This window comes from Phasianus colchicus, chromosome 14 (assembly GCF_987193195.1).
Source record: "Phasianus colchicus chromosome 14, bPhaCol1.hap1.1, whole genome shotgun sequence".
In the NCBI taxonomy this organism is placed as follows: domain Eukaryota; kingdom Metazoa; phylum Chordata; class Aves; order Galliformes; family Phasianidae; genus Phasianus; species Phasianus colchicus.
Window position 1 is genome coordinate 12,964,503 of NC_143449.1, and position 23,856 is coordinate 12,988,358.

At 35.4% G+C, this 23,856-nt stretch overlaps 1 long non-coding RNA gene across 2 annotated transcripts; it reads left to right on the forward strand.

The window, feature by feature from the left end:
- The first annotated feature begins 17,491 nt into the window (after window positions 1-17,491).
- On the forward strand, window positions 17,492-23,501 carry LOC149916027 (uncharacterized). 2 transcript variants are annotated; one of them, XR_016471110.1, is made up of 5 exons: window positions 17,492-17,860; window positions 20,569-20,682; window positions 21,763-21,819; window positions 21,927-22,117; window positions 23,423-23,501. It is a non-coding gene; the product is annotated as an uncharacterized LOC149916027 (long non-coding RNA). The 2 variants fall into 2 exon arrangements; XR_016471111.1 differs by lacking the exon at window positions 21,763-21,819.
- Window positions 23,502-23,856: the final 355 nt, after the last annotated feature.

The window sequence follows — 23,856 nt, forward strand, 5'->3', positions numbered from 1 at the left end:
CAGATCCAGCATTTCTACATGGCCTGCACTTTTAATTCCCACAGTGTTTCAGAGGTCTTATTTCCAAGGGAATGGCAATTTAGACCTAGACAAGTAGTTCCCAGCGACCTCACTGGTACAGAATAAACACATTTAAGGAAAAAGAGTCCTAGTATATAAATTGAGCTGCAACAGTGACATCTTTGTAGAAAGACAGCAGGAACATTGAAATACAAGAAAGTGACCAATAATTTTGCTGTTGTGAGCAGTATAAAACATAAGCAAGGAATTTGACTCTAGCTCCCACGTTATTTGTGGCTCAGATGCATCTGAAAATTTGGCAATTAGTAAGAGAATGTGTTCTTTAAAAGGCTGTTAAAAGTACCATTATGTCTGTATGTACTTAGCATTTTCTCTATCTCCCCTGTTGGAAACCAAGCAGAAGTAGTTTCAGAAAAAGTATGAGAAAATAAATATCTATTTGCTGTTCTAATGCAACTAGAAGAGATGGCTGAATTCCAGACTGGACAAACCTAGTGACACATATTACAGGCTCAACCACAGAATCCACTCCACAATAAATTCATCAACACATTTACTCCAAATGAAGATATAAACTACCAACAGCATAGTCTATGAACATTTGAATTGCTTCTAAATTTTGAGACTCTGAAGGAACTGATAGATTTCAATGCTCTGCTCTGTTTAGTTCACTGCAGTGGTGCAGGCGTGATAGATTTAAGCCTGCATAGTTTCAAAGAAGCATGCCTAGACTCAGCCTTGAAATATACTCTCCTTGAAATACAACCATAAAGTTACCTGGAAGAATTCAAAAATGCAGGACTATAACTTCAGACTAAAGCAGAGTAATCCTGTTTTCAAAGTTCCCTGATAACAGCTGCAGTCTTTTGAATTTGCCTTGAGTTTCAGTTTGAAGATCTACAAAAAGTTATCTATCTCTAAAGGACTCTGCTCAAGAAATGTCAAACGTAAACAGACTTTGAAGGAGCTCACAACTGTTTCCAGAGCAGCAATGATCAATTTTAAGCTTACTTCTTGTTTCAGTTTGATTTAACGACACAGAAAGGAGACCTCAACACAAAGCAATAACATGCAGTGATGCGATAAGTTGCAGCATGATTAGATATTCCTAAGTACTGATATTAATTCTGGGTAATGTATGAACATACACTACTTTGTAGATGATTTCACTGTAATGTGTACAGTCTACATTCTGACAGCTGTGTGTCATGACAGGATCTCATCTCTGACATGATTGATGTGCAGCCTCCAAGGCTGCTATCTTTCACCACAAACAGGTATTATACAGGTAGTTAGCATGAAAGAGGTATCTTCTGTAGGAGGAACCAAAGGGAGAAAAACAATAAGCTCAAAAGAGTTGCTTTTATTTAAAAAGCAGCAGGATGGAGAAAAATAGTTCTTTAAAGAAGAACTTTTCATCTCACACTGTAGGCTTAGAAGATAAAAATGCTTCCCAATTTTCATATATGAATATCTAAATTCAATCTACAGAAGGAAATTGAAACAGGAGTGGCCTGGTTTCCAAATATATGAAACACTTTCAATTCTTATGATCTCTCTGATTTTTTTATATCATGCTGGCTTTTAAGGTATCTCTGCATTGCATATTGCAAGCTCATGCAGGTTTGCTATGTCCGATGTCCAAGCCAGACAAATGTGAAGCAGCTCCAGGCAGTATGCTGGCTAACCAATGGCTGCCACATGTGAAATGCAGATGGGATGCAGTGCTTTACTAACTGCTCAGAGAAGTGAATTTCTCTTTCAGGTGAGCAAGGTCATGAAATTCAGAATGGTGCCCTATATAGTCAAGTGCACTTCTGAAGTGCCTCACTGTTTTTAAAGATGACGTTGAAGCTTTCAAATAATGGGCTTAGATGGGAAAATTCAAGAATCTGCAATGTAAAACTGTTGTCCTTACATGCAACCTACTGTGAACTGAGGGCTATTTTATAACTAAGTGGATATTTAATGTTGAATTATTTTTTTTTTTTAATAAAAATGTTATCTGTGACTATAAAGATATTCATGAGGGGAAGGAGTTACAGGACTGTATGTTTATCCTAACAGAAACAGGATAAAAAGTATCACCAGAGAGGAATGGCAGACCAGAGACTGGGATGATTCCAACAAGACCCATACTCTAATACTATTAAAAAAAAGCATGTTTATCTGGTAACCTGTTTGGGCAGGCACATGGTAGCTGATATCTCACACTCATTTTTACGAGATGTCCTATCTCTTCCTTTGTCTACTCATGTTTTGGAAAAAAAAAAAAAAAAAGGATTCCTTGTGAAAGGAGGAAATATGTAAGCTAAGCAGAATCACTTTTCCCACTTCTCTCAGGTCCAGTGACCAACTCTTTGTATAAGAGGAAGGTGTCAGGGTGAAATCCCACATCCATGGGCAGCAGGTACCCCACAGGAAAAGTAAGTTAGAAGCACCTTCATCTTTTGTCCAAAATGATTCACATTCTGGTGGGACCTCTAAGTTACAGAGGTGCTGCAGGGGACACATTTTAAGTACACTTATCAAATCCATGTCAGAGGAAATAATGAGCATTTACTTCATCAATTCCAGTAACATTTAAGTGTGGATACACACATCAACTTAACACTGTCAGAGTAGAAATACCATGAAGACTCTCCCAAAGGCAAGTTTTAGACACAAAGATACATTAATTTAGAAAAAAAAAAAGATTTATTAAGCCATCCGGTGGCTTAGGCTGAACACAAAATGACTCAGAATGAGCAATTGCTGTAGCAGGACTAGTATACCAGGGCAATATTGTACAGTATAGTATAGACTTTTTTCTTATTTTCCCCTTCGAAGCAGCTGTATGCCATCCTAAATGTTTCCCAAGTGCCATAAAACCATTACATTCAGCTAACAGGTTGACACCCATGAGCACCGCTAGAACTGCTCTCCTTCACCCCTCATTATTCCCACTTATAACTATAATCTACCAACCATAAATACTTGTTCTCTAGGATAATTGCTTCATCATAACTTCTTGATTAACTGTGGCCACACTGGAATGCATAGATTTAATACTAACAGAAGCTAGAAAATAAAATCCCCAGACTGTATATGGAGGATCATGAGGAAATTTCTTATGCTTCAAACTCATGTTAAGGCATCAGGACTGAACTGCTATCATTCACATCACTGCAGAAAGAAGTAGCTTATAAACCTTCTGAACATTTATTTGCCTGCTTCTGTTTGGCACTGCTATTTCTACTAACCCAAGAAATGAAAATATCTACCTCCAACAGTTAGCACCTTTTACTGAAAGAAAAAATTATATATGTCAGCTTCAGAGCTGTGCTTCAGTAAACCGAGAAAATTATGTAATCAAGGTCAGTACTGACCAATAGGTCAACAACATTTCCACATTATTTAGCTATCTCAGAATAAAGAAACAAGGAAAAAAAAAAAAAAAAAAACAACTACACAAAAAAACCCAGTATAGGTTGTGTAAAGTAAAGCTTGCAATACACTTCATGATGACTGCTGTTAAATTAATGTAATTGTCTAATTAATCAGAAATACTATTACAGAACGTTCATCTCAAAGAGGAAGTAAAAGCTTCCCTTGTTAAAAAATATTTTACAGAAATTCATCTCATTTTCAAAACAAAGGTGATTTTTGTGCATGCATTATTTCAAAGCCGACAGAGATCAACTCCCAGCCCACTGTGCTCTACAGAAAATTAAAGTATGTCAAATGGGCATCATACTCTGGTCCAAACCAATTTCTTCTTGAATGCACATCATCAAGAAGAAGAAAAATAAAGACCAACCTTTTTGTTGTTGTTATTGTTTAAAAAAATAAATAAATACACTGACCTAAGTGTGAGGGTCACGTTCAGTATTGAGTATTTTGTGAGTACTGCAGTGCACATAAGAAATCCTTCTGCTCCACTGCCTTAATTTGCTGCCTCTGACACAGTGCCTGTGAGCAGCCCAGCACCATCCATCTCACTCTGCTCACATAGCTGCTGAACTCCTCATCAGATCTTCTGCCATCAGCCACCCTCCAACCCCAGTGCACCTTGTTAGTTACCACATCTCATTCCCATTCTCAATTAGTTATGCATCATATACATACCCCAATCTTAATTCAGCAGAGAGGTCTCAGCTGTCTGTCACCAAGACTTCTAACTTCTATACAGTGATGTCAGTAAAATTAACTAAATAAATATACATCTCATAAAAAAGATGACCAGTACTTTTCCTAAGCAAGGAAGTCAACGACAGAACACCAATCAAAATCACTGTTTTTTAGCAATGTCAGCCCTGGTTATTATGGCATTACTGTAGTCTTTACACTGCATGAAAAACATCAAGTAAAATTCTTTTAAATTAAATCTTCTAAGGTCATAAAAAAAAACCTACCGCTAAAGCAAAAAGCAGGTTTATTTTCCAGCTGACAAATGACTGATTATTACTAGATATTTTATACTAGATCTGTAAAATCAAATCTCTCCTTTGAGAAATTCTACAGATCATTCCCAACAATTCTGAGATACGTTTATGGATAGTATGTGGCTTTTTAAAGAAACTGCACTACAGAATTTTGTTTCTTTGAGAAGAAATAAGATTTCAACTCCCTGTTTAGGTTCTAGAGACATACTGAAGGTCAATACAGTCTGCATATTTAGACCTCTAGAGTAGGTAGAAAGTGAAAAGGGAAGTAAATCATCTTAAAAATACAAGAGCCCAGCCATAAAAATCTATTGTTTATCCTTAGCGGTGATGATATTTTACTTTCCAAATAAAAATCCCTGTTCTCCAATGAACAGAATTATTGAAGTAACACTGTACCACACTGTTTTAATTTTAGGTATCTGAAACAATGTTACTGTAAAATGGTCTCAACTATTGTTTTCATATAAATCTCAAAGCACTTTCCATGCCCTTAATGTTCAAGTCTAAAATTGTTTCATTCTTTAGCTGACAGTGCACATTGTAAAAGTTGTAGTTTATCACTTCTCTTTCATTTTTCTCCAGCAGTTACGTTACCGCATCTTTTTTTATTAGTATTGCAGGATGTCACAATATAAGTGACATCATAAGGGAAGAACAAGGATTTGCCAGTAATAGCCAGAACTGCTCTGCAGTGCTACACAGTTCTGCATTTCACAGACATTTTAGCATGCAGAACATGTGCAGTATCAAATCTATTGCCTGTCACTATAGTCCCTCAGACTGGATAAATTATATTCCACAGTTGGGTAGTACAAAGGTAATTCTGTTGCCATATGTTGTGCCAAAGAGCCCATGCCATGACAGAGTGCATCATAGATCATGCTTTCCTATGTGATGCCCATTTTCTCCCTCATCTATGTGGGACAAACCTTGCCTTCCTTCAGATTTTAATCTATAAAAATAAAAATAAAAACCCAGCACCTCAACAAGCTAGAGATGCCAATTCTGCTTAAGAAAACCAAATCAGCAAAGATAAAAAAAAAATAATAAAAAAAGGAACCCAACGATTTTTCAGATTGTGGAAATTAATAACATTGTCGCAGAATTCACTACATATCACTCCCAGCTCTAAGTAAGTGAAAGAGAATAAAGTCATGGGCCTTGCGATCAGCTTCACACATTTTCTTTATCAGACACTGTGCAGTATTTTTTAGTTTCTTTGGTTGGTTGATTTCAAATGTTGTCATTGGCAGCAGCTCACACATAAAGAAAAGAAATATCAAGAGAGTAGAAAGAAAACAGGTAGAGTCCTCCAGAGCATGTTTAAGAGATTTTGCTTGTCTGTTCAATTTATTAGTAGATTTCATTGTTTAGCAGAAGTGAATTGAAGTGGTGAATAATGCCACAAATGATTTCACCCATCAGCATCCAGCTCAGTACAGGAATAATCAAAAGCCATTGCAATAACTAGAGCTGGGCAGTGGAAAAAAGGGAGATCTGCTCCAAGTCCCATTCCTGGTAACAGAATAGGAAAATGACCACATCACACAAGTCCCCTCAGTGAATAGATGGACTTCATGTCCTACAGCATAAATACACATAACTAAGAAATATAGTATGGAGTGTAAATCCATTCTAAATCTTACATGAGGGAAACAATGCCTGAGGGTGCAAGGTTCAGGCAGTGAACAAACATACAAACACTTCTCGAATTCTACAAGATTTAAACAAAATACACTTCCTAACAGATACAGACATATGTAATAATAGATAATTTCCTAAAAGTTACAGTTAAAGATGTTTCGTGACACCTTTAGAAAGCGCAATATAACTTTTGCAAAGGCAGTGCAAAGGCTTGCTAAACAAAAACATCTGATGTCAAAGAGTTAGATAAATCTTTCTTACAAATTTAGATATACAGTCTTTGTCACATTAATTTGTCTTCATCCATACATCAAGAAAGAGATTAAGATCTCCACCCAAGAAATCATGCAGGAGTGGGAATCCCAGCCCACACCAGTCATCAGATACAGCAGAATCTGCAGAATGAGTTAAGGAATGCATGTACTGCCCCCAAGCACAAGCTTACTCCTCATACAAGACCAGGTCCCACAGTAATCTTCTACAGCTTTTTAACATAGTGAGTCTAGACGCTTGGCACGCCAGTAGGCAGTCTGTAATCTTCACCCCAATTTCAAGGGCACTAGAACATTCTCCTTTTGATTTAAGGCCTTTTGCCTTAAGCTAAAATAGAGCTTACTCTAATTATCTTCATTATAACATCCATAATTTCGGGTTCCCGTGGGCAATAAGGATGTAATGAGGATGGCATAAAATTTTCATCCACTGACCTCTGAATTAGCGCAAGCTTATTTTAACAGAAGAGGGTACAAAGTAAAAGAAATGCTTTGCATTTCAATCCCTTCACAAATGTGCAAGAGACTCTGTGGGTAGGTATGACAGTCCACGGCGTGTGAATTCCTGTTCCTGGGCAATACATACAGCTTATGGTCCAGGTGCAGCACGCATTCAAGCTGTCTTCCACACTCTTTTCATGGCCATAGTGCCATAAAGCCCAGAAAGGTTTGTGTCCACATTAAAGAATATTCTCACATCTAGTCATCCAATTGTAATAGCTACTGGACACCACATTTATCTGTGTACTTTCTAGGAGATACTCATAATACAACAAAAGTTCCAGGTCTTTTACTATAAGAAAACACACTGAAGCCTTCCTCAGCTTTGAGTGTCTTTGTTTGCCCTGGGGTTCCCAAAATGAAACAGTAACATGAGAATGGATAAAGTGATCAGGGTGAAGAAAACACCACTGCTCCTGTTCAGATGTGAGAAATTTCACTGAGATGCTAAACACTGCCCCCCAAATGTGCTGCTGTTTTTTATAAAAGCACTCTGTGTTGTAAGGATTCAGTTAACACAGTAAATAGTGAAAAAACAGACGCATAGTATGCCAATTAGTGTGCTGCTATTTACTATTTTGTTGTTACAGAATCATTATTGTATAGTTATTTATCATGAAAAGTAATGAGTGAAAATATTGCCCCTCTGTGTGAGGCACCATGGCAAATGAAAGAGTTGAATGTTCAAGATGAAAGCAAATAAAATATTAAATGAGAAGCAGAGATGTTAACAACATGGAAAATATCTGAAGCAAAAAAGTTTATGTTCAATAAACATTATATCTATGATGGACTAACATATACATATCAGCTAACCTCCTTGTCAGCTATTTAATAGGAATATTTACTATTTAGAACCTGGACAAAGGTTATTACAATTATTTCATGTATTACATCAAGACCTGTCTGACCATCTAGTGTTAAGAAAAAACTGTAAGTGAAATCTGATAGGACTTGTTATTTTTGTATTTCTCTCTTTCATTTTAGCATGCCCCACTAGTTGGCAATTACTTCTTACTGTACAATCTATTAAATATTCAAGTCAGATATTATTTGCATAGAGCAGCTTCTCTCTGATAAAAAATATGTTATTCATTCACTGCTTAGAAGATTGACCTAAGGTCTCAACTTTAAACACAGTTATATTGATTGTGAAAATACACTAGGAAAATTATGCAGTTTATATGCATGCATTACTTATACTGAGTCATCCTGAAGCTTATAATTTAAGCCTCGTGTTTCAGGTAAAATGAAATTACTTCAGTAAGTAAGGCTGCTTTGATTTCAGCTTTACTCCAAGCTTTGCCAGGCAAGCAGAAAATCTTCATGGCATGAATGTTCTTGTTCATATACATAGGTTGCTCTAAATGTAATGCCTCCTATTTATTTCCATAGAAATGACAACTGATACAAAAAGCATGATAACACTATTTGATAAAGCAAATTCAGAGCTACAAAATACTATTTTTCAATATAGGCATCACCATTAGCTGTGCGTTTTTCCCACAATGAAAAAGAGCCTTCGTGCTCATGTTCATAAAAAATCTGTGTCGCCATCTGGAATTTGGCTTGTCTTTTGTGTTGCTGTTGCCACTGCTCAAACACACCACACAGCCTCACTGTGCTCACATGCACTGTTTGATCTCCATAAATGTTCAGCAAGCACCAATGAATGTCAGCATTTTCCACATGCAGAAATTCAATTCCACACCAGTGCTTCATATGTACTTCCATGTCAGACATCATTTTGTCAGATTGCCCCTCTGCTGTCATCTGCCACACAGCAACAGAATGTAACGGAATATAGTGAAGAAGGTTCAAACTCTATTGCCAGATCACCAGAATCCACCTCTGAAGTTGTGGGACAACATAATAAATTAGGAGGCATTACTTTCAGAGCAGCCCTTGTAGACTGTATAGCCAATCACTGGTAAAATTGTATGCATTCAAAACATACTATGCCTTCGTCTCAAGATTTTTTCCAACTCTATCTTATGTAAATAATCCTATATCCTATATTGATGGAAGATTATCATAAACAAAAAATGATTACAGACTTCCAAAGCACTGCTGTGACTATTACATCATACAATGCATATAGAAGACAGAGGAAACAAAGAAGCTTCCTTCGGACAGGAACAAAAGCCTCAATCTAAACCAAAAGAACTGCAAGAAACAACAGGAAGATAAGTCAACAAGATTTAAACTACAAAGAAATTTACTTCTCATGAGTGTATTCCTTGAGTAAGAAAAAAATGAAATATTCCCATTTTTAAAAATCTTATCTGTGTTTAGTTTATCTACTTCTCCCACTATACTGGAACAGAAGGTAAACTGAAAACTTTAAAAAGTTGGAGAGAAAAATGTGGACAGATCCATTCATTTCCTTTCTCTTCTGTCTGCATTCTAATTCTAATCCTTCCGAGGTCCTCTCCATTTTTCCATTTTTTCTCTCTTGCTCTCTCTCAAGTCCCTTCTCTTTTCTCCCCATCTCAGCCATAGTCTCCTTCTCAAGAGAAAAGAGGAGTTATTTTTGCTATGCTATTTCATCTTAAAAAATCAGAATAAGGAAAATTACAGTTCAACAGCTAGAGGAATGAGATTATCCCAGCAGCTCTGCTCACTAAGACAGGAAATCCGTGTTGCAGTGACGCCTGCTCACCTTTTATGTCTCATGAATCAAAGTAGATCTCAAGCTGCCTCTGAGCCTTTTGTTGCTATCTACGTGCAGACAAACTGCAATCACTCTGCAATACCTGATGTTTCATATCGGGACTTACAGGTCACTCTACTGCAGATGCAATCAAGATGCTGATCTAAACAATGTGTATGAAGAATGGATTCCATCCTAAATCTTCAGAATAGGCCTAATATCGTGGGCACGTTTATCCAGAATAAAATGTCAGGGATATGGTATTCTCCAAAATCATAAAGGTAGGACAAGAAGTTCTCTAAAGACAGTTGAAGATTTTATCCTGGCAGACAGAATACTCTAAATATTAGCCTGATGACTTCTGTATTTTTTACCTGATGTTCTTATTTAGTTCTGTACAGACAGTAAAAACTTTAAGCTCACTGTAAACACTGGCAAATTCTTGCCAAGTTCCGTTACCTGAGAAACTCACCCACAATATTGCAGGGTTGTGTAGGTTGCCTGGCTTCCTTCACTTTCATTTATTAACTGCAAAGGCTTTTTTGGCCAACAATGAAGTCCAACTGCAGACAGTTTTTTCCTTCTCAAAATTCAACTCTTTCCAATTCTAATACCATCTTCCTATATATGCGTATGCCACAGCAATTATTTCATTTCATTAAAAAGATGAGCAATCTAGGGAACATATAACCAAATTTCAATTTATCTTTATAAAAGCAAGCAATAAAGACTTGCCATCATTCATACTTGCTGTGACATGGTAGAAAGCCAAGCACAATCGACTGGGCTGAAAAACAGATGCAGAAGACTGTATAACATACTGAAAGTTAGAATAACAGGTAATAAGATCCTCTCTCTATTGACATATTGCAGCATATGCTTAAAAGCTTATGATATTGGCTTTTAAATTTTGTTCCAAGTCTTCCTTCCTTCCTAAAAGGAGAGAAGAGGGAATTAAAGCAGTGCTTATTTTCAGTTTGAAGAATGATGAACAGAATTACAAAAGCAAGGTGACCATATAAAGTGATGTAGACAACTGTAAATCCAGCAAGCAGAAGGACAGTGTAGGGCCATGCCAAGACCTAAGCTACTTGCTCTGCCCAGAACTACAGAGCCATAGAATAATATCCTGAGCTGGAAAAGATCCAAAAGGATAATTGAGTCCAACTCCTGGTTCCACTCAGTGAAGTATGTTACTATTTTTCTATTATTTCCTTGTATTTCAGTAATAGACACACACTGTGTGACAAAGATTAAAGGTCTACCTAGTTTTACTGAATCTGTAGCAGTAGGCAAGACCCATTTTCATTATGTATTGCTTTAGATGTTTGCAGATTTAGACTAATGTATTGTTTCCCAGTATATTTAATAGGACTCATTTGTAATATATTATCTTTGGTGTCCCTACAAAGTAAAATATGTACTTCAGTGAACACTCCCTTAATGAACAAGAGTCTTCTCAGAATTAAAAAGATCACCCTAACCTATCCCATAAAGCATGTACCAGATTTTTAAGACATTTAGTATTCTATACCAAAAAGTGAACATTTATTACAACTTTGTATTTTTTTCCACAACATCCAGAAATAAACATGAAGCCACTCTTCTGTTACTTTTTGTATGGATATTTAATTTCAGCCCTAAATGCCTCTTTTTGCTTATTACGGTGTTTATTAAAATGTTTCCTGAATATTCTGTGAAATCAACAGAAAACTATACTGGTTGAGAAATTGAATACTCTTTTTAAATGTTTTTCCCAAGTGGTTCTGAGGCTTTACCCCCCACATTTTCATCCAAACACCTGTTATAGTAACAAGGAATATATCCTATATTGTTTTTGCAATGTAGGCATGCATCCCAAGAATGTGTTTCTACAAATACTTCTTTAAGAACAATCCACATCTCATGCAACTCAAAATCAGAAATAATTCTATTAATGTTCCTGACATTCTCTGAATGTAAAGAAGAATTAAGTAAAAGAAAATATAGACGCTTTTGTCTCCAAGGTCTACTGCTATACATATAATTAATTAGTGCAACTTGTGTGCTACGGGCCAGCCTGTCTGACCACTGAACAATTAAATAAAGTAATTCTAGGAGCTGTAAGTAGTTGCTTCTGGAAAACGTATCATCCTTAAAAATAGTAATAATAATAAAAAATATTCATTAGTAATTCACTTTTTACATCATTATAACCAAATCAGTTGCATATAGACTCTTTGGCATCACTACTCCTGCATTGCTATAGCATTCATAATTTAATTTAGTACTAACTACCTTATCAACAAAGTCTGGACATCTTCCGGGGACAAGGTCAATGGACAATTTCTACCAGAAACACTACATACACATTTTACCATTACTTAATATTTCATGTAAGAGATACATGCATATCAAGAGAACTAATAGGCACAATAATTATTAGCTGCATTGGGGAATATATAACTATTCTGATTTCCCCAAAAAGCATAAAAATCACAAAAACTGGAAAAAAGCATTCTTTTTTATGGTTTGCTATTAAGCTAGAAATGTAATACAAAAGTTAGCAGCATGCAAATAGACAACATGACAACACAGTATATCATCAGCTATTTGAAGCCTTACCCCAAAACTGTCTTCAGTATTAGACGAAAAAACTAACAAGAAGGGCTGATGAGAGGTTACAGAAAACAGAATAAAATTCAGCCACCTGAAGGCCCCTCTAACCTTCACTAGAGTAGGGAAGAGATGACTCAAAGCTACCATTAGAACATGTTGTTCACAGAAACGCAATAATAGAGAATAAACCTTAAATGTGGGAAACAGAAATATGTATATTGGAGGTATTTAAAAGAAAAATAAACAGCTAGACAGACATTAAATATTTGGTTGATTTTTAGGTTCACACAGATTTCTGTTCTCTACTTTAACTGAAAAACTATGTCTAAGATTAAATGTGTTTATTGCAAATGTCTTGATACTACATAAATTAAGGACTTTGGGAATTTATTTTTTATTTTTTTCCCCAAATTCATAGACCGGTAATCAGTAATACTGTGGCTTATAGGCTGGTAGTTCCAAAAAGTATAGTTACAATTTTTGAAGTTAATATTCCATTACGTATTACAGCTTGATGCAATTAGATCTCTTAGTGATTTTTACAAATCACAGCTGACAGTGGCACAGTAAAACACAGATGCATAACAGGAGAGAATTTTTGCCAAGGAACATCATAAAAGTCTTTTTCTACGATCTTCACTTGAAAAAATCTTCAGGGAGGCATCGTGTGAGGACTTGCCACACACAAATGAATAGATTTCTTGCACACATCCACCCAGCGGGCCTCTCCAGTCAGTATCTAGCTTATTCAAAGAATTGTTATCACCTTCAGAAGTTGTAATCCTGAATGGATACATGAAATCACATGCAGGCCTTGCTAGTGAAAAGTTGTGTCTTCTTGTACAGAGCTTTGGGATTGGTCTGAGATATGAAAGCATGGTGACTGTTAATCATTCTAAGAGGTTTGTTTTGCAACCACTGTTCAAGCAGGGGTTCATCAATTTCGTGCCTATTAGGTTCAGAAACTACCCTCCTCGCAGGGGAGCATTTAAAGCAACTAGACAAACACAGATGTTTCCCATAGTCCCCAAACACTCTCATGTTCAAAGATTCACAACATTTTTCAAATTGACTATGCTAATCTCTGCTCTCCAGTAGGTTGTATCTCGCTTTTATCAGGATCAGTTACATTTAGATGTAATTGAAATTTATGGTCATCTCTAGCATTTTTCCCTGCCACTGGACTGATCAAGTCATTAGCTCTAAATAATAGATTAGAAAATTTTAAAGAAACAGTGTTGACTGAAAATGTCTGAAAGTGCACTGAGGACACAGACATATTAATCTCCATTTGTTCCTTTTTATAACTATAAACCAAATTTAACCTACTATTTAATCCCTATAAGATGTGATTATCATTCTTTGACTTCACTAAGACATTTCTTATTCAACATTTAATTAAAAATTCTATTATTTTACTTATTTGTGACTTAGAGATCTTAAAATGTCCTTGAGATGTCAAGGAAATAAAAAACTTGCCTACTTTCTTCTATAGTCATTTGAAGCTCAAGAGATGGCATGGCAACACTGAGGGGATGCAATTCTTCAATTATGCAAACTCAAAAAGATCTTCTGATACCAACTTTGTAGGTCCAATTTTTCTATTCAGAATCATCTCAACAGTAAATATAAACATGTTAAATAACTGCTAAAACCTACATCCAATGATAGAAATACGTAACGGAATCAGATTCTTAAGTCAACCTTTCTTGTATGGGTTTAAATATATATATATTGATCAAAATAGTACTTTCCTTATTAGTATATTAGTTATACCTTAAGTGTACCTAGAGATTTCAGATGTAAGAGTTTACTCATGGAGAGGCACTAATTGACATTATGTGGATACAGGCATCTGTAACCGGTTTACCCCATTCTATTAGCAGAATTGTGTCTGTACTGTTTTTTCTCCCCATTTAATAGCTCCTTCTTTCATGCTTTACTCTCATAAGTTCGGTTTGACTGAAACAATTTAAGATTGCTATTTGGAGCACAGAATAGTCCTGAGAAGCATGTCCCAGCTCATTCACTAGCAAAAGACAAGGAACACTACGTAGCCAGTGGAATGTAAGAGAAGAGAAGGTATCACTAAAGGAGAGAGAATGACCTGATAACAAAATGTCTCCCAAAAGTATCCCAAAATAAGAACTGATGAATGTATTTGTACCTCGTAGGACTTCTCTTTAGGAGTCAGGGCAGCATGTTTGATTTCACAGTGGAGCAGAAACCACATGAAGTCTCACACAGTTGTCACTGTGAGTGTTGCTGAGTAAGCAGCAATTTATACCAAGAGAGGAACTTTACTAAGTGCAATGTGGTATTGCATTATAGATACAATTACATCATTACTGAGCTTCTTCTGTTTCATGGCAGAGATATTCTGAGAATTAGCAGAAACCTGTGATGTATCACCCTGGGCATGGGAGGGAGTAGAATAATACTAAAAATAGTAATATTCCAAGTATATCAACTTTAATGAATACTAAAAGAGGTGTATAAATTCTGAATTGTTTAACATCAGGTACTTTCACTTCAAGCCTATCTTTGAATCCCAAAAAGTATAGTGTACTCAGAAACAATATTGACTAGATCTGAAAAGAAGCCTGTGATGCTGGAGAAAATGCATCAGAAGTCTCATTTATTACTGCTGCTCTATAATCTCACCTCATATAAACAAAAGAACAGCCTAGTGTTACTTGTAAGGATCACAGAATCCATCCCGATATGTTTTGGCTTGAGGCATGTGTTGGTGGTTTCAAGCTAATCCCTTAATCACTGATGTGAAAATTGCTAGGGATACATACAAACACGACAGATAAGATGCTTAACACAGCATCATCTTCTTTCATTTCAAAGAACAAGCACAGTTTGAAAAATAAACAATTAACATTTGATGTTACATATCTAATTTAATTTAGGATAACAAAGTAATATCTTTACAAGGTCCTTAATGAAAATGTTTTTTGTTGTGTTTTTTTTGTTTGTTTGTTTTGTTTTTATGAATAAGAAACAGAATCCAACTGTACGCAGAAAGTATAGTCACTATATAGAAAATAAGAATATAAATATATATTTTTTAAGGGAAGATGTAGAATGAATAGTATAAAAGATATTAACAGAAAGATCATAGCAACCGGAGAGGAACCTGTTCTGTACTGTGGTGTAATCATAGAGTCACAGAATCATAGAATGGCCTGGGTTGAAAAGGATCACAATGATCATCTAGTTTCAACCCTCTTGCTATGTGCAGGGTTGCCAACCACTAGAACAGGCTGCCCAGAGCCACATCCAGCCTGGCTTTGAATGCCTCCAGGGATTCCCATTCTGATAGGGATGTTGTGCTCATGACTGCACTAATCATTTTAAGGCGTTCAGTACTATTGCGACATTGGGTAAATATTTAGATATGAAATGAAACAAGTCTTCATAGGTGCACAGGAGCTACCAATATTTATGGAGCAATTAAAGTATTCAAATGAAATATCAAGTCTTAAATTGTTACAGGATACATAGCAAAAGTAACAGAGAAATACTTAAAATATTGACAATACTTATGACACTCAACATTTCTTCAAGGTCTGCTGACAAATCAATCACTCAGGTTTACATACGAGAAAAATAGTGAAGAACTTTGTTTTAAAAATGCTTTAAATTTAACTGCATATTTTAGTTTCTCAATCTCACACAGTAGGATTATTCTGCCTACCTATAGGATTCTGTTTACTTGCCTCTCATCCTAATTTGCCTTCTATTGTTGCATTTTCTTTAAATGCCATAAGAATACTATAAATCTTCCAATGTTAAATGCTTAATTTCTTTAAGTGTCCTTACAAATTAATGTTTTTAAATAGAATATATATATATATATATATATATATATATATATATATATATATATATATAATTTTGGTCTTTAGTTGCTGATTTTATCTATGTGGATATATTTTAGTTTCTGTCATGCATTGAATTAAAATCTTATCAGTATCAAAACCAAAGTTTTCCTCTCATGGACAACTGACTGTAGTCAGAACAGTTACTACTGTTCAGAAGGACTGAAAGTTGTGTGTTTGGGAAGAAGGCAATCCTAGAAAAGCAATTTCCTTGCATTTGTGCCTATTTTTCTCATGACATTTCCTAAAGTATTTTAGAATTGAAATACACATTTATTCGTAACAGATTTTTGTCAAGGTGGAGGATTTTTTCTTCTTTCATATAAAACCAATTCACTTTGATCAGATTAATTTTGGTATCTATATATAATTGAAATCTCTTCACAAGAATTTTTTTTTTTATCATTACATATTTCCACTTTTTTCAAATTTACTCCTTTTCCTCCTTTCTGGGTATCTGTTATTGCTAACCCTAATTTTTCAAAGACTCCGGAATTAATTTATATCTTCAATCTCTCAAGTATATTCTGGCAGCATAATTTCTTTGTCCATTTGTTTCCTTTTACTGAATAGCCTCCATTATTTTACCTCCTTTTATTGACTCTCTTAAGAAAGATGTTAAGGTTTGAATAAAAAGAGAAATATGAACCTTGAGAAGAGATGATCAAGACTTCTGTCTTAGCATTTGGATGATAACTGAGGCATGCCTTCAGATGTGTATGAACAAGATTTTTGCTAGCCCTTCCCTGTGAATAAACAGGGAATAAATTGAGAATGGTTTCAGCTGAAGACTAATTTAAATGTTTGGTGAGATAGTGATGTAATGTGATAGAAGAAGTTTTTGTTTGCTTTCTTGATCACTTTTTAATTGCACTACATTTCTCTCTTTGATAGATAAATTTGCATTATGGAACACAATAGAACAAGGAAACTGAATGTTACTAGTTCTATATGAAATAAGATATTTCCATTCAATTGCTCAGTTTCTCAAAAACCTTTGTCAGTTGTTGCTTAGTTCACCTACTCACATAAGTATACATAGTAAGTGTAGTAAGATGGGTAGGAGTCTGACTTTGCACTGAAATATGTTTATTAATTTTGTTATTTAAACAGTTTTAAATAATAGGAAGCAACCTTCATTGTTCTCAATTAATAAGAGAATTGCAGTACACCCTTTTGTGTGTATTCTACCAGAGCATCTAGCAGACCTTCATTTCAGTATTTGCTAGCTTTGGATTATCCAGATTATCCAGATTTTTCTCATTAGTTGTTAGCCCCTTACCAAGCTTATAAAATCAACAGTGATTTTAGGTGGTATGTATGGAATATTCAAAGCTTAATGTTTTCATCACTTAATCAGTTGCCTTAAGGCAAATATTTCTTTAATGAAAGAAACTGCTTTTTTTTTAACTGTGATTCTTTCAAATACCGTGCTATTTTTTTCATATAACATGATTTCTTTTGTCCAAAGGAAAAGCACATATGCAAGAAGTGCAACATAACTGAGAGGCTGAGTCAAAAATGACAAGTAAATTACATATCCAAATCCATAACTGTCTCCATGCAATATAAAGAGATACATCTTGCCACTGTTTAAAAATTCCTTTATTAGAGAAGATAACCCCATCAGATAACAAAATAAGTCAGTGTTTGTGACTATGTTCTCAGCACCTACCACAGTCCTGGTAAAGACATAATGCTCCCATTAAATTTCCATGCCTCAAGCTATATTTCTTTGCTTTACAGAGAGACACCTGAGATACAATTGTGAAGTGCATAACATCACTCAAGATAGACTCCGGTGTAGAGCCTGGTCCCACGCACACTGCACAGCAGTGGCTTAGAGTCCCTTAGGTATAGCACATTCCTAGGCCTCTAAGATGCATAATTTTTTGTGTGATTTTTGGTTTCTGTTCAAAGTAAGGACTTGGTCATAATCTGCCACAATGGTATTTTACAGAATAACGGCAAAATAATAAATTTATGACAAATTCTTTTTTCCAGCCAAATCAGGCTGAAATAAGCTATTTTCCAAACTTCATCTGAGACTTGCCTCCATAGGAAATAGTTGCCTCATTCCAAAATGAGCTTAGCAATACAGTAACAAACCGGTGGTGTAGATAACAGCACAAGGGGGTGGAGAATGACCTAGACATAAGAGACAGACATGGACTTAATTTTGACCATTATGTTTAATTTCCCCTTGAGAACAGTTATCCAGGAAAATAGGACATTTTCCTAAATACCATTAAACAGGTAAACACTTTGTCTCTACACCTAAAAATGGGGAAAATGCTATTTCCAGGGTAAATAACAAACTGTTCCATTGACTGTGCTCTTATACAGTGCCTTTTGTATATGAAGATGCCTCATACTTCCTGGTAGACAAATAGAAAATGCCATCTATTATGATTATATAAATAATGAAAGTCTGTATTGTAAACTTCTGCTGGAATATTTGTATTCACACTGTTCTTTTCTTTTGAGGTATTGTCTTTTGACATTGTTAAGAACTCTTATTTTATCTCACCTAAATGTCTTTCAGAGTATGGGGGAAGGTCAATGCTTTTATAAGCTTTCTTCCCCTGTAAGCTTGTAATACTCTTATGTCATTAAAGTATATACTTAAAGACTTGATTGTTGGCTTTCATTTACTTAATATCTTGGCAAGTTTGCAGTACTATCACAAAATCTGTTTAGTAGCAAAGCACACAACAGTTCTGCTTCTTAAGCTAGGCTTATTTATATAAATTTATTCCATAGTGTGTTCATCTTATTTTAATGGCCAGATGTTCTTTTCTCTCTTTTTCTTAATAAACAAATATCCTTAAATAGCCAGACCTTCTGAAAGTTCTTCAACCTAATGGATTGGATATTTTCACCATTATTATTATTATTTTTTTTTTACTTTTTGGCTACTTTCCTCTATGTACTGCTAAGGGCACTAAAGATATTTCCAGGATAAAAATATCCATTTGAAAGAGAAGGACTGAAGTATATCAAAACCCTGCTCTCAGAAGCATTTCACTTCAATATGTAACTGCAAGCTCACCACTTTTTCTAAAGTGAGCCTGACATCTGTTTTTGTTTACCATTTGGTAATGACATGAATTCATACTAAGAGGATGAAACAAAATTTAAATATAAGTACTCCTTTAGATGCACTGGATAGGGAATATAACATTTTCAAAACTCTATTCATCTCCTTACAGTTTACAGGAAGGCTAGATGATGGCTTAGTTACACTGAAAACAACACTTGGGTTTGCTGCTTGATTTATAAAAACAATTCTGTGCAGAACATCTCATGAGAAAAAAAGAAATAAAACAAAACAGAAGCAAACAACTAAACACAAAGCAAAAACTTTCCATTTCTAAAGGAGTATTTTTGAACAGTTTTACTTTAGAACAGTGTTCTAAATAGTGTTAAATATTTGTAAATGGCTATGTTCTTTACCAAAATCCACTGTAAAATAAACCCACTGTAAAATAAAAAAAAATAGATGATGTAGAAGTGAAAGATGATAGAAAGAGCAGACTCATGGCAGCAGTCTAACTTTGTGAATCTGTTAATGCAAAAGTAGATTTGCTAAAATCTCAGATTAAATCTATTAAAATATTGTAGTTTGGGACTATAGGATTAGATCCTGCATTACGTGTTTGAATAACCCAGGATGTATTGTTCTTTCTATCTTTTTGATATGGACATGAGGCTGAAGCAGGTAGAGGGATGGTTTTGCCCTCTTCCCAACAATATTTTACCTTTGAAAAGACTACAGTTAATCACATTCATGACCAGAGTCATGTTCCATGATACAATGACTCTAGTTCATAGTCCATTTAAACAGCATTGACAGAAATACTCTATACTTTTAGTAAAGATGAATGACGGAAGTTTACCACTGACAACATATTCGTAAAGTTCTTTAATTAAGACAATTGTTACTCTGCTCTAATTCTGTTCCATGCAAAAATAGAATAGTAACCTGAGCAGCAATAGAAACTCATTTTATTTAAGAGTATTTTTTTCCTGTTTAATTTCACTGGTGCATATATGCTGGGCATTTTTTAGAAGTAGTTCACTATGACATCTATGCAGAACTGCACTCATCTGTTCTAATCTTGCAGGACCACAACTCATTTCAAGCTTGTAAAGTGTGGTTTATACAAATCACTCGTGCGCATGGCTGACCCAGAGGCAGTAGCAGCAGCATACACTGCCAACAGAAAGTCCTAGATTTAACAGTTCAGACAAAATCCCAGACACAATGGTAGCTGAGGCTGCTCAGTCTATTATACTAAATTGCTCAGTCTTTGAGTTGGGAGACTGCCAACTGTTAGGGCACTAACATTCCTAAAGTTTGAGTCACTCATGTGGTAAAGCTGAGAGCCACAAGATGCCACTCACCAGCCCTTTTATCCCTTTGGAAAGGTTCTGGCTGCAGTGAAGAATAAAAGGGAGGGAAGCACAGAAATAACTAGCCATATGCAAAACCAGCAAGAACAGTTTACTGCATTCTATCCATTTTTACATCATTAATAGAAGTCATTGTGTTCTCAAAGGTATAGATGACAGAGCCCTGTGATTCAAATTCCCTGACATGCTTGAAGGCTGTTATGCACCCATCAAAATAGAATTTCCAAATATCTGCATTACATAGCGTGCACTGAAGATGGGTAGGTACTCCTGAAATTACTAACACTCAGTAATCCTAAAATCTCCATGTTTTCTATTTCACTTAATGACTTTGGAGCCCCCAGTTTAGAAAGCTGTTCAGCTCAAAAGTAGCTTAGATTCTATTTGACTCAAGCTCAGGGTGTGAGGGATGGTTCTGCCTATGATAAGTAAGGGGGTAGCACTAAGCAATGAGAAGGGCATTCCATCTGGGGCTCTGTACATTAAATGATTTCCTGAAAATTTCTTAAGGACAATAAACAATGATCAGTAAAAACTTATACACTTAAAAACAGAACTGAGGCGCAATTTTAAACTCACCAGAAAATCCTGTGCAGAGATACAGAGATTTTGCATGTTACCTTATACTGTTCCTCATCATAGAATCATAGAATCGCTTAGGTTGGAGGAAACCCCAAGGATCATCAAGATCCAAGCCCCTTGCCACAGGCAGAGCCACCAACCTCCACATTTAATGCTAAACCAGGCTGCCCAGGCCCCCATCCAACCTGTCTTTGAACACCTCCAGGGACAGGGCATCCACAACCTCTCTGGGCACGTATATTAAGACTTTATCAGTTCATCACAGTACTAAATTGAAGGACAAAACAAGCAGAGTGGTATGCCTGAAGTTCAGAATCATCTCAAAAATGTTAATATTCTTCCTAACTCTTCCTCCAGGTTCTTTCTATAAACTTTATAACTAACAATGCCATACAATCTATACTATATATATATATATATATATATATTTTTTTTTTACGAGCTGATATATAAACTTTTTTTTTTTTTTTTTTTTTTAAGTTTACTGTATCTACCATTTATAATGACTTTTTGAAAATTTCAGGGAGAAGACAATTTAAATGACCCCTAATTTTACACAAGTGTTAAGGGGAAAATCAAGGAAGACAGAAGAAATTAATGACTTACAATTCTTTTTTTCTCTTTTCAACAACCATATTTAAGGAAATAGAAGAGTAATAAGATATCATATAAAAAAGTAAGAGAAATATCTAAGAGAAAGATCATGCAATCATAGAGGACCTCAAGCACTGATTTAATCCTCAACATTTTAATTACAGATTTTATAAATCAATTTTGATTCTTCCTGCAAAGTTCTTCGTGGACTTTGTTCTGAGGTAATAATATAATATAATTTATAGTGTTAGGGAAATCCTATTACAACTCACATATGGTTGCCTTCAGTGTGATAGTAATTACGCCCTTCCTAAATTTTGATTTACAGGTCTCATTTCAGATGAAGGCTCCAAAGACAGGGGTCTGTCTAGGACACCAGCGAAGTGCTTCTTTAGCCCTTCTGAATCAACTTCAGAATCTCACTAGGACAGGAGATATTTCCTCAAAAACTCTTAAGAATTTCCTGGATTGGATTCATGAGAAACAGCTTTTCACAATTTGATTATTCTCCAGAGCCTGGTATTGCTAAAATCAGTAGTTAGATTGTGATCATAAGAAAGGCAAGAGAAAAATGTTTAATGGCTGACTGATCCTTAAGAAAATACTTATGAGTCCTTGAGAGGGTGACGATATTATTTAGAACACTAAAGATCTTTCTTCTTTTGGCATGAGTCCTGGAGCTTGCTTTAATTTCAGTTCTCTTCCTGGATCTCTTCAGTACTCATCAGCCTGCCACGTTTTGTGTTATTTCTGAAAAGGGAGAGTTCAGTGGTATATAGTCTTTGCCCTTTAATCTTCAAACTCCTTTTACTCAGAAAATACCACAGCTAATTTTCTGCTTACACAAATTGTCCTTTTCATTCTCCTTCATCTAACTGATTTGGATGAAATTAATTTTCACAGGGGTTTTTTTGGGGGGAGGCAGGGAAAAGGTGATTAATATGAATGAAAATGACCTGGACCTCTACCTAATGAAGTTAACACTACGGAGAAAAGGACTAGAGAAACCAGCTACCCTGAAAATAAAGTTTTCTATTAAAGGCACTAAAAACACACACCACAATGGTTTCTGAGACACTGTCACAGTAGACAATACAGGATGCATTTTAATTTAGAGGAACAGTTGCTTTTGGAAGGATTTAGACTATCTCAATGACCACTGATTGACATAAAATTAAAAAGGAGAAAGAGTAGCTTTGAAAGTGGTTGTGCATATATTTAACTTGGTGATGTACTGAGGGAATGAATGGATTGCCTCTCCTGACCTGTATGGAAAGACAGTAGAATAAAAATGTGATACTGCACTTAGCCTTTCCTTTTTAATACCTGTCACGTCTCAGATTTGCCACCTTTAGATGAATTACTGCTCATCCCATGCACAGTGTGAATTGTTTGCTATATCTCCAAAGCAGCTGCTAAAACTGGGCTACAGTAAAATCCTGAGATTTATCCCAAGGCAGAAGGGGTATGCCTCTCTACTGCACTCAGCAGCAGAACAAAAGGACTTAGGATTTTGCTTTCTGCTTTTTAGTGGAAAATTAGTTCACCACTTGAGTTATAAAAATATATTTCCTATTCTATGTTCATGTATTTATTGTGTCCAGAAGAAAAATAAAGGTGGTCACAACAGCTAGTGGGTCTTAAGGGAAAATACGTAATCCCGCTTTTCTACCAATATTTAGCTGGTCTCATTCTCCACAAAGAGGTGTATCAGAATGTACCAGAAGGCAGATAACCATGAGGAATGTTCTTCTATAAGGCAACAAACACGTTGGCTTTTTAACAAAGACTATTTGTGTGTTGTTATGATGTCTTCTCTATTAGATCTTCCCACCACCTGAGACCACAACACTCACCCAAGAAGGAGAAATGTATGTTCCAATCAAAATATTCACTTTCATGGTAAGTTTATTTTTAATCTTCCTTTTGGAAAATGTAGCTCTTGAAATGACAGTGTTTATATAAACGTTTGTGAGGAGAAATAATATATTTCAGTATATTAGAAGTCAAGATGAAGTAAGGCTAGAAATTTCACAATAGCCCACAACAAATATCTAAAGATTATAAATAGATGAAGTTGACTGACATCTGGCTGACTTTTTTCTTTAAGCAACTAATCTATTTTTTCTTCACATGAAAAACAGCCAAAGCAGAACTGAAGAGGTTCAAATTGTAACATATATATACCAGAGAGGTACTATATGAGACTTTTTTGAATGTTATCAAATCCTGCAGAAAATACAAAAATTCAGTGAAGA